This window comes from Oncorhynchus tshawytscha, unplaced genomic scaffold (genome assembly GCF_018296145.1).
Source record: "Oncorhynchus tshawytscha isolate Ot180627B unplaced genomic scaffold, Otsh_v2.0 Un_contig_6607_pilon_pilon, whole genome shotgun sequence".
Taxonomy (NCBI): Eukaryota; Metazoa; Chordata; class Actinopteri; order Salmoniformes; family Salmonidae; genus Oncorhynchus; species Oncorhynchus tshawytscha.
This window is the reverse complement of record NW_024609668.1, coordinates 18,810-31,904: the sequence shown is the minus strand read 5'-3', so window position 1 is coordinate 31,904 and position 13,095 is coordinate 18,810. Positions and strand designations below refer to the sequence as shown.

Below are 13,095 nucleotides of genomic sequence, written 5' to 3'. Positions count from 1 at the left end.
TTTTCACAGCATGGGCATGACATTGTCACGGTCATTCAGGTGCTGATAGCCTCAGGCAAGGTGTGACCTAGCCTGTTTCCTCAAACATGGAGGCTTCTCTTCATCAAACACAGAGGAACCTGATGACATTAAGCTGGCTTGTAATGGAGATGGTCTCTCACCAATAACATCCTTTCCTAACCTAAACCCTTGTAAAAAGAGACTAAACTTGACCTAATAAAAACGCTTTACGTGTACTTCTACCTATAGGACTGTGTACACTATATATTATTTTAGGTTTTACTAATCACACTAACCTCACAAATATATATATATTTTTCAGGGGAGGCACGGCACAAGAGCCCTTGTTAAAATGAGTCCAGGCATGGACCAGCAGCAGTGTATCATTGATACCCAACACATCACGACACACACCATGGGCAGAGGAGATCTTGGCCGGGGGAGGGGGGGAGAAGAAGCTGCGCTACATGCTGAAGGACGGTAGCTGCCCCGTGGTGTTCCACCAGTCCCCGGGCCAGTGGAGCTTCTTCCTGGCCGACATCTTCACCACGCTGGTGGAGCTCCGCTGGAGGGTCATGCTCCTCATCTTCTGCCTCTCCTACATCCTCTCCTGGCTCTTCTTCAGCATCCTCTACTTCCTGATCGCCTACGTCCACAAAGACCTGGAGGACCATGACACGGCTCCGTGTGTGGCGAACGTCCGCAGTTTCACTTCCGCCTTCCTGTACTCCATGTCGACCCAGGCGACTATCGGCTATGGCTTCCGGGTGATGACGGAGAACTGCATGGTGGCCATCGTGGTGGTGACTATCCAGGCCCTGATGAGTTGCTTCATCGACACAATCGTCATCGGCATCACCGTGGCCAAAATGGCGTGCGCGAGCAAGGGGCGCAGACAGTGGGCTTCAGCAGCTCTGCCGTGGTCAACGCGCGCAACGGCGCCCTGTGCCTTGTGTGGCGTATCGCCGACTTCCGCAGGAACCACATCCTGGAAGGCACCGCCCGGGCGCAGCTGGTCCGCCCCACGAAGCACCCCTCTGGGATGATCTCCGTGACCTACCAGGACCTAGACATCCAGAGTAGACACCTCATCCTGGCCACCCCGGCCAGCATCGTTCACAAGCTGGAGCCTGGGAGCCCCCTCTACAGCCTGGGACCGGACAGCCTGGCGGAGGAGGACTTTGACCTGGTAGTGTCCTTCACCTACACCGGTGACTCCACAGGCATCCTGCACCAGACACGCACGTCTTACACCCCAGCAGACATCCGCTGGGGCCAGCGCTTCCAGGACATGGTGCAAGTGGGGAGGAGGCACTACAAGGTAGACTATGCCCTGTTTCATCAGACCACCTGGGTGCAGACACCCATGGTCAGCGCCCAGGAGGGTGACAGACTCCGTGGGCGGCGGTCTCCCCCTATCGTCCAATCGCAGCAGCCGTTTGTGAGATCGAGCAGGAAATTCCGGAGGTCCTTGGCTGATGTCAGTGAGGAGGTGGTTCAGGAGGCGTGGCTCTGATGACGCTGTGATAATCCCAAAACAGCAGAGACAGATAACTACATTGTTACATTATCGTTATACAGTACATTATCACACAGGACTTCAGGAAAGGACTTGAGTAAGTGTAATAGGGTAGTTTCATTGTAAATAACTATTTTATATCATATTTTATACTCCTTTGTTATATCCTTTATGAATGTAATAATTGAACTAAATGTTATTAAATAAATAAACAAAGCGTATGTTGTTGAAGTCACATCTGACGTCCAAGGTGATTTGAACGTCTTTGTTGTGATGGACAGACTGCACCACATTTAAAATAAATATACTTTCTTTCTGATGTGATGGTCGTAAAGTTTTATTCAAATACAAAAATACCTCCCATGTTTCTTTAGTGAAAAGTCCAAAAGATGATTGATTATTGTGCATTGTAGTGAAGTCATATGCAATATATTTACAGTTCCATTATTCTAAACCATGTTTTAATTCAATCTGCATCACATTCTACACTGGGGTTAAATCACAGAGCTGTTCATTCTACACTGGGGTTAAATCACAGAGCTGTTCATTCTACACTGGGGTTAAATCACAGAGCTGTTCATTCTACACTGGGGTTAAATCACAGAGCTGTTCATTCTACACTGGGGTTAAATCACAGAGCTGTTCATTCTACACTGGGGTTAAATCACAGAGCTGTTCATTCTACACTGGGGTTAAATCACAGAGCTGTTCATTCTACACTGGGGTTAAATCACAGAGCTGTTCATTCTACACTGGGGTTAAATCACAGAGCTGTTCATTCTACACTGGGGTTAAATCACAGAGCTGTTCATTCTTCTACACTGGGGTTAAATCACAGAGCTGTTCATTCTACACTGGGGTTAAATCACAGAGCTGTTCATTCTACACTGGGGTTAAATCACAGAGCTGTTCATTCTACACTGGGGTTAAATCACAGAGCTGTTCATTCTACACTGGGGTTAAATCACAGAGCTGTTCATTCTACACTGGGGTTAAATCACAGAGCTGTTCATTCTACACTGGGGTTAAATCACAGAGCTGTTCATTCTACACTGGGGTTAAATCACAGAGCTGTTCATTCTACACTGGGGTTAAATCACAGAGCTGTTCATTCTACACTGGGGTTAAATCACAGAGCTGTTCATTCTACACTGGGGTTAAATCACAGAGCTGTTCATTCTACACTGGGGTTAAATCACAGAGCTGTTCATTCTACACTGGGGTTAAATCACAGAGCTGTTCATTCTACACTGGGGTTAAATCACAGAGCTGTTCATTCTACACTGGGGTTAAATCACAGAGCTGTTCATTCTACACTGGGGTTAAATCACAGAGCTGTTCATTCTACACTGGGGTTAAATCACAGAGCTGTTCATTCTACACTGGGGTTAAATCACAGAGCTGTTCATTCTACACTGGGGTTAAATCACAGAGCTGTTCATTCTACACTGGGGTTAAATCACAGAGCTGTTCATTCTACACTGGAGCTGTTCATTCTAATCACAGAGCTGTTCATTCTACACTGGGGTTAAATCACAGAGCTGTTCATTCTACACTGGGGTTAAATCACAGAGCTGTTCATTCTACACTGGGGTTAAATCACAGAGCTGTTCATTCTACACTGGGGTTAAATCACAGAGCTGTTCATTCTACACTGGGGTTAAATCACAGAGCTGTTCATTCTACACTGGGGTTAAATCACAGAGCTGTTCATTCTACACTGGGGTTAAATCACAGAGCTGTTCATTCTACACTGGGGTTAAATCACAGAGCTGTTCATTCTACACTGGGGTTAAATCACAGAGCTGTTCATTCTACACTGGGGTTAAATCACAGAGCTGTTCATTCTACACTGGGGTTAAATCACAGAGCTGTTCATTCTACACTGGGGTTAAATCACAGAGCTGTTCATTCTACACTGGGGTTAAATCACAGAGCTGTTCATTCTACACTGGGGTTAAATCACAGAGCTGTTCGTTCTACACTGGGGTTAAATCACAGAGCTGTCCATTCTACACTGGGGTTAAATCACAGAGCTGTTCATTCTACACTGGGGTTAAATCACAGAGCTGTTCGTTCTACACTGGGGTTAAATCACAGAGCTGTTCGTTCTACACTGGGGTTAAATCACAGAGCTGTTCGTTCTACACTGGGGTTAAATCACAGAGCTGTTCATTCTACACTGGGGTTAAATCACAGAGCTGTTCATTCTACACTGGGGTTAAATCACAGAGCTGTTCATTCTACACTGGGGTTAAATCACAGAGCTGTTCATTCTACACTGGGGTTAAATCACAGAGCTGTTCATTCTACACTGGGGTTAAATCACAGAGCTGTTCATTCTACACTGGGGTTAAATCACAGAGCTGTTCATTCTCACTGGGGTTAAATCACAGAGCTGTTCATTCACCACCTTGTGTTAAATCACAGTGCTGTTCATTGCTGTACTGGGGTTAAACAACTATACTGTTCACATTCTACACTGGGGTTAAATCACAGAGCTGTTCATTCTACACTGGGGTTAAATCACAGAGCTGTTCATTATCACTGACACAGAGCTGTTCATTCTACACTCTATATCACCACCTTGTGTTCAGTGTGGTGTCACAGAGCTGTTCATTGTGTGTGGTTGTCACAGTGTGTTCATGTACTGTAGACAACTATACTGCATCACATTCTACACTGGGGTTAAATCACAGAGCTGTTCATTCTACACTGGGGTTAAATCACAGAGCTGTTCATTCTCACTGGGGTTAAATCACAGAGCTGTTCATTCACACTGGTGTTCAGTGTGTGAGCTGTTCATGTGCTGTACTGTTAGACAACTAGAGCTGTTCATTCTACACTGGGGTTAAATCACAGAGCTGTTCATTCTACACTGGGGTTAAATCACAGAGCTGTTCATTATCACTGAAATCACAGAGCTGTTCATTCTACACTGGGGTTAAATCACCACCTGTTCATTCAGTGTGGTTAAATCACAGTGTGTTCAGTGTGTGTGTGTGTGTGTGTGCTGTACTGTTAAACAACTATACTGCATCACATTCTACACTGGGGTTAAATCACAGAGCTGTTCGTTATCACTGACGACTGTGTCAGTACCTCTATATCACCACCTTGTGTTCAGTGTGTGTGTGTGTGTGCTGTACTGTAGACAACTATACTGCATCACATTCTACACTGGGGTTAAATCACAGAGCTGTTCGTTATCACTGACGACTGCGTCAGTACCTCTATATCACCACCTTGTGTTCAGTGTGTGTGTGTGTGTGTGTGCTGTACTGTAGACAACTATACTGCATCACATTCTACACTGGGGTTAAATCACAGAGCTGTTCGTTATCACTGACGACTGCGTCAGTACCTCTATATCACCACCTTGTGTTCAGTGTGTGTGTGTGTGTGTGTGTGTGTGTGTGTGTGTGTGTGTGTGCTGTACTGTAGACAACTATACTGCATCACATTCTACACTGGGGTTAAATCACAGAGCTGTTCGTTATCACTGACGACTGTGTCAGTACCTCTATATCACCACCTTGTGTTCAGTGTGTGTGTGTGTGTGTGTGCTGTACTGTAGACAACTATACTGCATCACATTCTACACTGGGGTTAAATCACAGAGCTGTTCGTTATCACTGACGACTGCGTCAGTACCTCTATATCACCACCTTGTGTTCAGTGTGTGTGTGTGTGTGTGTGTGCTGTACTGTAGACAACTATACTGCATCACATTCTACACTGGGGTTAAATCACAGAGCTGTTCGTTATCACTGACGACTGCGTCAGTACCTCTATATCACCACCTTGTGTTCAGTGTGTGTGTGTGTGTGTGTGTGTGTGTGTGTGTGTGTGTGCTGTACTGTAGACAACTATACTGCATCACATTCTACACTGGGGTTAAATCACAGAGCTGTTCGTTATCACTGACGACTGCGTCAGTACCTCTATATCACCACCTTGTGTTCAGTGTGTGTGTGTGTGTGTGTGTGTGTGTGTGTGTGCTGTACTGTAGACAACTATACTGCATCACATTCTACACTGGGGTTAAATCACAGAGCTGTTCGTTATCACTGACGACTGCGTCAGTACCTCTATATCACCACCTTGTGTTCAGTGTGTGTGTGTGTGTGTGTGCTGTACTGTAGACAACTATACTGCATCACATTCTACACTGGGGTTAAATCACAGAGCTGTTCGTTATCACTGACGACTGCGTCAGTACCTCTATATCACCACCTTGTGTTCAGTGTGTGTGTGTGTGTGTGCTGTACTGTAGACAACTATACTGCATCACATTCTACACTGGGGTTAAATCACAGAGCTGTTCGTTATCACTGACGACTGCGTCAGTACCTCTATATCACCACCTTGTGTTCAGTGTGTGTGTGTGTGTTCAGTGTGTGTGTGTGTGTGTGTGCTGTACTGTAGACAACTATACTGCATCACATTCTACACTGGGGTTAAATCACAGAGCTGTTCGTTATCACTGACGACTGCGTCAGTACCTCTATATCACCACCTTGTGTTCAGTGTGTGTGTGTGTGCTGTACTGTAGACAACTATACTGCATCACATTCTACACTGGGGTTAAATCACAGAGCTGTTCGTTATCACTGACGACTGCGCCAGTACCTCTATATCACCACCTTGTGTTCAGTGTGTGTGTGTGTGTGTGTGTGCTGTACTGTAGACAACTATACTGCATCACATTCTACACTGGGTTAAATCACAGAGCTGTTCGTTATCACTGACGACTGCGTCAGTACCTCTATATCACCACCTTGTGTTCAGTGTGTGTGTGTGTGTGTGTGTGTGTGTGTGTGTGTGTGTGTGCTGTACTGTAGACAACTATACTGCATCACATTCTACACTGGGGTTAAATCACAGAGCTGTTCGTTATCACTGACGACTGCGTCAGTACCTCTATATCACCACCTTGTGTTCAGTGTGTGTGTGTGTGTGTGTGCTGTACTGTAGACAACTATACTGCATCACATTCTACACTGGGGTTAAATCACAGAGCTGTTCATTCTACACTGGGGTTATCACTGACTGTTCGTTATCACTGACGACTGTGCCAGTACCTCTATATCACCACCTTGTGTTCAGTGTGTGTGTGTGTGTTCAGTGTGTGTGTGTGTGTGTGTGCTGTACTGTAGACAACTATACTGCATCACATTCTACACTGGGGTTAAATCACAGAGCTGTTCATTCTACACTGGGGTTAAATCACAGAGCTGTTCGTTATCACTGCGCCAGTACCTCTATATCACCACCTTGTGTTCAGTGTGTGTGTGTGTGTGTGTGCTGTACTGTAGACAACTATACTGCATCACATTCTACACTGGGGTTAAATCACAGAGCTGTTCATTACACTGAAATCGAGCTGTTCGCGTCAGTACCTCTATATCACCACCTTGTGTTCAGTGTGTGTGTGTGTGTGTGCTGTACTGTAGACAACTATACTGCATCACATTCTACACTGGGGTTAAATCACAGAGCTGTTCGTTATCACTGACGACTGCGCCAGTACCTCTATATCACCACCTTGTGTTCAGTGTGTGTGTGTGTGCTGTACTGTAGACAACTATACTGCATCACATTCTACACTGGGGTTAAATCACAGAGCTGTTCGTTATCACTGACGACTGCGCCAGTACCTCTATATCACCACCTTGTGTTCAGTGTGTGTGTGTGTGTTCAGTGTGTGTGTGTGTGTGCTGTACTGTAGACAACTATACTGCATCACATTCTACACTGGGGTTAAATCACAGAGCTGTTCGTTATCACTGACGACTGCGTCAGTACCTCTATATCACCACCTTGTGTTCAGTGTGTGTGTGTTCAGTGTGTGTGTGTGTGCTGTACTGTAGACAACTATACTGCATCACATTCTACACTGGGGTTAAATCACAGAGCTGTTCGTTATCACTGACGACTGTGTCAGTACCTCTATATCACCACCTTGTGTTCAGTGTGTGTGTGTGTTTTCAGTGTGTGTGTGTGTGCTGTACTGTAGACAACTATACTGCATCACATTCTACACTGGGGTTAAATCACAGAGCTGTTCGTTATCACTGACGACTGCGTCAGTACCTCTATATCACCACCTTGTGTTCAGTGTGTGTGTGTGTGTGTGTGTGTGTGCTGTAGACAACTATACTGCATCACATTCTACACTGGGGTTAAATCACAGAGCTGTTCGTTATCACTGACGACTGCGTCAGTACCTCTATATCACCACCTTGTGTTCAGTGTGTGTGTGTGTGTGTGTGCTGTACTGTAGACAACTATACTGCATCACATTCTACACTGGGGTTAAATCACAGAGCTGTTCGTTATCACTGACGACTGCGTCAGTACCTCTATATCACCACCTTGTGTTCAGTGTGTGTGTGTGTGTTCAGTGTGTGTGTGTGTGTGTGTGTGCTGTACTGTAGACAACTATACTGCATCACATTCTACACTGGGTTAAATCACAGAGCTGTTCGTTATCACTGACGACTGCGTCAGTACCTCTATATCACCACCTTGTGTTCAGTGTGTGTGTGTGTGTGTTCAGTGTGTGTGTGTGTGTGCTGTACTGTACTGTAGACAACTATACTGCATCACATTCTACACTGGGGTTAAATCACAGAGCTGTTCTTTATCACTGACGACTGCGTCAGTACCTCTATATCACCACCTTGTGTTCAGTGTGTGTGTGTGTGTGTGTGTGCTGTACTGTAGACAACTATACTGCATCACATTCTACACTGGGGTTAAATCACAGAGCTGTTCGTTATCACTGACGACTGCGCCAGTACCTCTATATCACCACCTTGTGTTCAGTGTGTGTGTGTGTGCTGTACTGTAGACAACTATACTGCATCACATTCTACACTGGGGTTAAATCACAGAGCTGTTCGTTATCACTGACGACTGCGCCAGTACCTCTATATCACCACCTTGTGTTCAGTGTGTGTGTGTGTGTTCAGTGTGTGTGTGTGTGTGTGTGCTGTACTGTAGACAACTATACTGCATCACATTCTACACTGGGGTTAAATCACAGAGCTGTTCGTTATCACTGACGACTGCGTCAGTACCTCTATATCACCACCTTGTGTTCAGTGTGTGTGTGTTCAGTGTGTGTGTGTGTGTGTGTGCTGTACTGTAGACAACTATACTCAAAAAAAGTATATGAGATGACCTAATAAACGGATTACTTAGTGTAAGGTTGATCAAAATAAAGTATATATTTTTTATATTATTATGACAAAATTGTAGTATTATTTTTAATAGCCCTTTTATCAGTCTATTATTATTATCGTGTGCGCGCATGGGCTTTGAACATGATGAACTATTTGATGCTGGAGTCCAAACAAGCGCTGTAGCTTTCTATTGGTCGACTACAACGACAGGGCGGGGGATAGGCACATGTGTTTTCAAAGTCCGCCCGTGCAAAGCAAAGTATCTTCTTCAGCTGAAGAGGTTGATGGCAGTAATTACGATGTCTATCCGGATATCACATATGAATGGTGGAACCCAAATATGGATATTAACGCAAAACCTACCTGGATGCATGGAATGTATTAGAATAAATTACCGCTGATTTGCTCTCGAAAGATCAACAGGTAAACAATGTCCCGTTACTTCGTTCTAACGGTGTAGTCTACGTGGAATAACGGTGCAACCGTGAATAACGAGTCTTCTGTATAATGTTAGCCTATAAATTGAACCGGACATACCCTACTTTATTTCTACAAAGAGTGATCATCTAAAATATAACCAAAGAGGCCCAGACAGTGTTCATGCAAAAATATTATTTATTTCAGTTTTACTGTCTTTGATGAGGCTGTCTCATATGTATAGTGTTCAACAAGCACTTTTTTCGATATACTTCAGAGAGTTAGGGAGTTAAGTATTCTGTGGGTTATAGGCTACTAGTTGTGTGGGTATCGATGCGTCAGCGAGATTCAAGTATGTTTAATTTAAGCTACTCATATCCAATGAATAGCCGAGGTAATGCTCCCTTATCAGTTGGAAAGTGTTTTGACTTGACAACGAAACATAAACCGTGACTTTCTTCCTTCCACCTGTCACGCAGAGAAAAAGGAGCCTGTAGGCCAGCCCAGGTTGATATGATTATGCCCAGTAGCCTACACCCATTGCTTCAGAAAATAAATAAATAAATATATATATAATTAATTGAACAGTGTTTATTCATCGCTGTTTCTTATAGTGTGTTTCTGTATTTGATTAATCAATTGGCCGTAATAGACCTATGCATGAATTATGACAGTCGGCCTAGCCTACCTAAATATATTAAGCTACACTTATTTGATTATGATCCGAATTTAAAGTTAGACTTGGAAAATATTTCTCTCAAACATAATGTTAATTCTGACAACCCTGATTCAAAACAATGAATTAAAGCCAACTGTCAACCCTGACATCCCATAGTAGCAGGTAATTCCATAATGAATGGTGCTGCAGTGCTGCTGAATATTGGATAGACATTATTGATCTATTCTTTGCAATAATATATATTTTTTAAAGGAGCAGGTTTATGTAACCAGTTTCCATCTGTCTCAGCTGGTCCTAATTGCACGCAGGCAAAATAAACAGTTGCAGTCTGTGTGGTGCAGCTAAGCTCAGTGCACACAGTCACACTCTGATGACCTGGTTAGATAAGGGTTGATGTGGAATCTAATGAATGGACTTCACAATGACAGATTTTATTTGAGGAAACAGATTGGGCGTAACTGAGGCGTGCTGTTTGTTGATTTCCAGCCCAGTCTTATTTGTTGTCCCTGACTTTCTGGACTCAGTAGACAGTCTCAGTTTGACACTGTAGCCAGCGTCTCTGCCGGTGTCTGACGTTCATGTTCTTGGTCTGTCATATTATGTCAGTGTGTATACAGGATATCTTTCCATTGGTTTATCCTTTCATCATTACGCTTGTTTTAGCCTTGAATGTATTTAGTGGTGTTGGTGTTGTGGTACAACGCAGGTATTGGTAGATGGTCAGTGGGGCCAAATTACTTGTTAGATAGCAAGGAAGTGTAACAGATGTGAAACGGCTAGCTTAGTTAGCGGTGGTGCGCTAAATAGCGTTTCAATCGGTGACGTCACTTGCTCTGAGACCTTGAAGTAGTGGTTCCCTTTGCTCTGCAAGGGCCGCGGCTTTTGTGGAGCGATGGGTATAACGATGCTCGTGGGTGTCAGTTGTTGATGTGTGCAGAGTCCCTGGTTCGCGCCCGGGTATGGGCGAGGGGACGGTCTAAAGTTATACTGTTACAGAAGCATAGTGATTATGAGGTGGTTGCGGTCTGATCTGGCCTGTTAATTGTAATGTGTGGTGTGTGGTGGGTGTAGTTAGTTTGCTGGAGAAGATTAGGACGTCCCATAGGAAGCTCATTCACAGTGAACCAGCCTGTTTCGTTGTCAAGTTATGTTTCGTTGTCAAGTCAAAACACTCTATCTCTCTCAGGATAGTAGGCCTGGCCTACGGGTCATACGTCGCTACATGAAATATTCACCGATAACCTCATGAAATGCACATGTAAAAATAGATCCAAGTTATTTTTATTTTGTAGTTTTATTCCAGGTGTTTCACTGATCTAGTGGTATCTCAAGAGTTCAGCTGTCTTGTGTGTTCACCACAAACATGATGGATTCATCATGATACATTACATTTGAAGTAGGACTTTGTCCATTTAAACTAAATACTTGTTGAATGACTTTTTGTTGTTGAAGGAGAGTATTGTATATGGAATTAAAAGGGGATGCAGAAAGGTGGGAGGGATAGTTTGGGAGGTGGAGTTGGGGACTAAACCCCAGTCTCCGGAGGGAACCATACTCCCAATAATGCATCATGCAAATCAACACTAGTTTTTATTCCTAGTCAACCTGACAGTGACATCACTGGATGAGTAAAACAGAGATGAGGGCCTTGGATGAGATGGAGCTTTCAAGACAACTGGGAACTCTGGGGGGAAAAAATCATGATGTCAGTGATCTTCATGGTCGGAAAGTCTGAGTTCTAGAAAGATGCCTGAGTTTCCCTGACTTGGAATTCCAAATTGGATGCTTGTTTATTTCCCAGAGTTCCCTGTTGTCTAGGACGCACCTCTGTGCGTTTTCAAAGTCACATTCAGTGAAGAGTGCAATATTTTCAAGGGATAATTAAATGAATTAAATTATACACACTGATTTCCTCTACTTTAGAGCTTTTTTATCTTTTACAATCAAAAGGCCTACTTAGTGTACATCAATTGGTAATAGCCTACTCTAAATACCAAGCGTTTACGCCAAGGGAATTTGAGAGTGTGGACACGCATTCACTATCCAATATTGGACAAGACAGATCACACTTCATAACGAGACACAAATGTGTATTTTCAACCCGCAAGGGCCAACCAAAATAACCATAGTGTACAACCGACTGCCTCTCACACGGGACTTCATCCAAATGACATCTTGACCTTCTCTCTGTGACAGTGGTTCAAATCACTGTTAGTTGTTTTGGCATTAGGGTGGAGTGTTTATGGGCAGACAATAATTCATACCCTGTGGTGCATTCTAATGGCTCTCTCAGGCCACACAGATGCAGTCGATAGTTACTGGGTTTTCTAGTTCAGTTGTCCTTGTTGCTCTGTTGCATGCACTGCAAGGTTATTGTTGCTTTTAAAAGAGACCATCCTGTATAGAGCTTGTTTGGGCTGGCCCTTTAAACCTGATTACATGATTACGTTGTAGAAGTTGTTGAGTTAAGAGTAGAAGAAGAAGCTGAACAGGTGTTATTCTATTCTCCTAGTAGATCATTGAAAGATCCCACAGAAAATATGGACTAAAATATGTCTACTTAACTGTTACAGTGGGGACAAGCATTGGACATTAGCACTATGTAAATAAACAATTGGGGAAAATATCAAGTAAAAAGATGTTGGGAAAAGGTATGATCACTGATATTTTTTGCAGAAACCCACATACATGAACACCACAGGAGAAGGCTTATAATAATGTCTGAACAGAGCTAATGGAATGGCATCAAACACCTGGAAACCATGGAAACAATGTGTTTGATGTATTTGATACCATTCCACTGATTCCACCCTGGTCATTGCCATGAGCCCGTCCTCCCCAATTCAGGTGCCACCAACCTCCTGTGATGGACACACATAGTGGTTCCTTTGTGCTCCAATGACTTGTTTGATTAACATGAACCTGATCTGTAATGTGACTTTCAATTGGCTGGTCTAGCCTAATTAATACCAGCACTAAGCAGAGCTGAGAGGATCTGTTATCTTGTCAGCTGATACAGAACTGGAATAAAAAATGTCTGTCATGTCTACAATCCTGAGCCCAACATTTACTTAAATATTCTAAAATGTACAGTAGAATGTATTTACTTCCGTGTGAATGGTCAAGTTGTGGTGCACATTTGAGTGTTGAATGCATCATTTAGACAATAGGTTGAACGCCGCTGATCTTTCCTTGTGGTTCCACCAGATTAGTCTTAACACAGACTTTTCTTTTGCTTGTCCTTTCCTCAGGCCACTTCACTGATGAGGTCCGAGACACCCATAAGAGAG

General features: G+C 43.7%; 1 pseudogene; it reads left to right on the top strand.

Moving 5' to 3' along the window:
- Nucleotides 1-365: 365 nt before the first annotated feature.
- On the top strand, nucleotides 366-1,731 carry LOC112226276 (annotated as a pseudogene).
- Nucleotides 1,732-13,095: the final 11,364 nt, after the last annotated feature.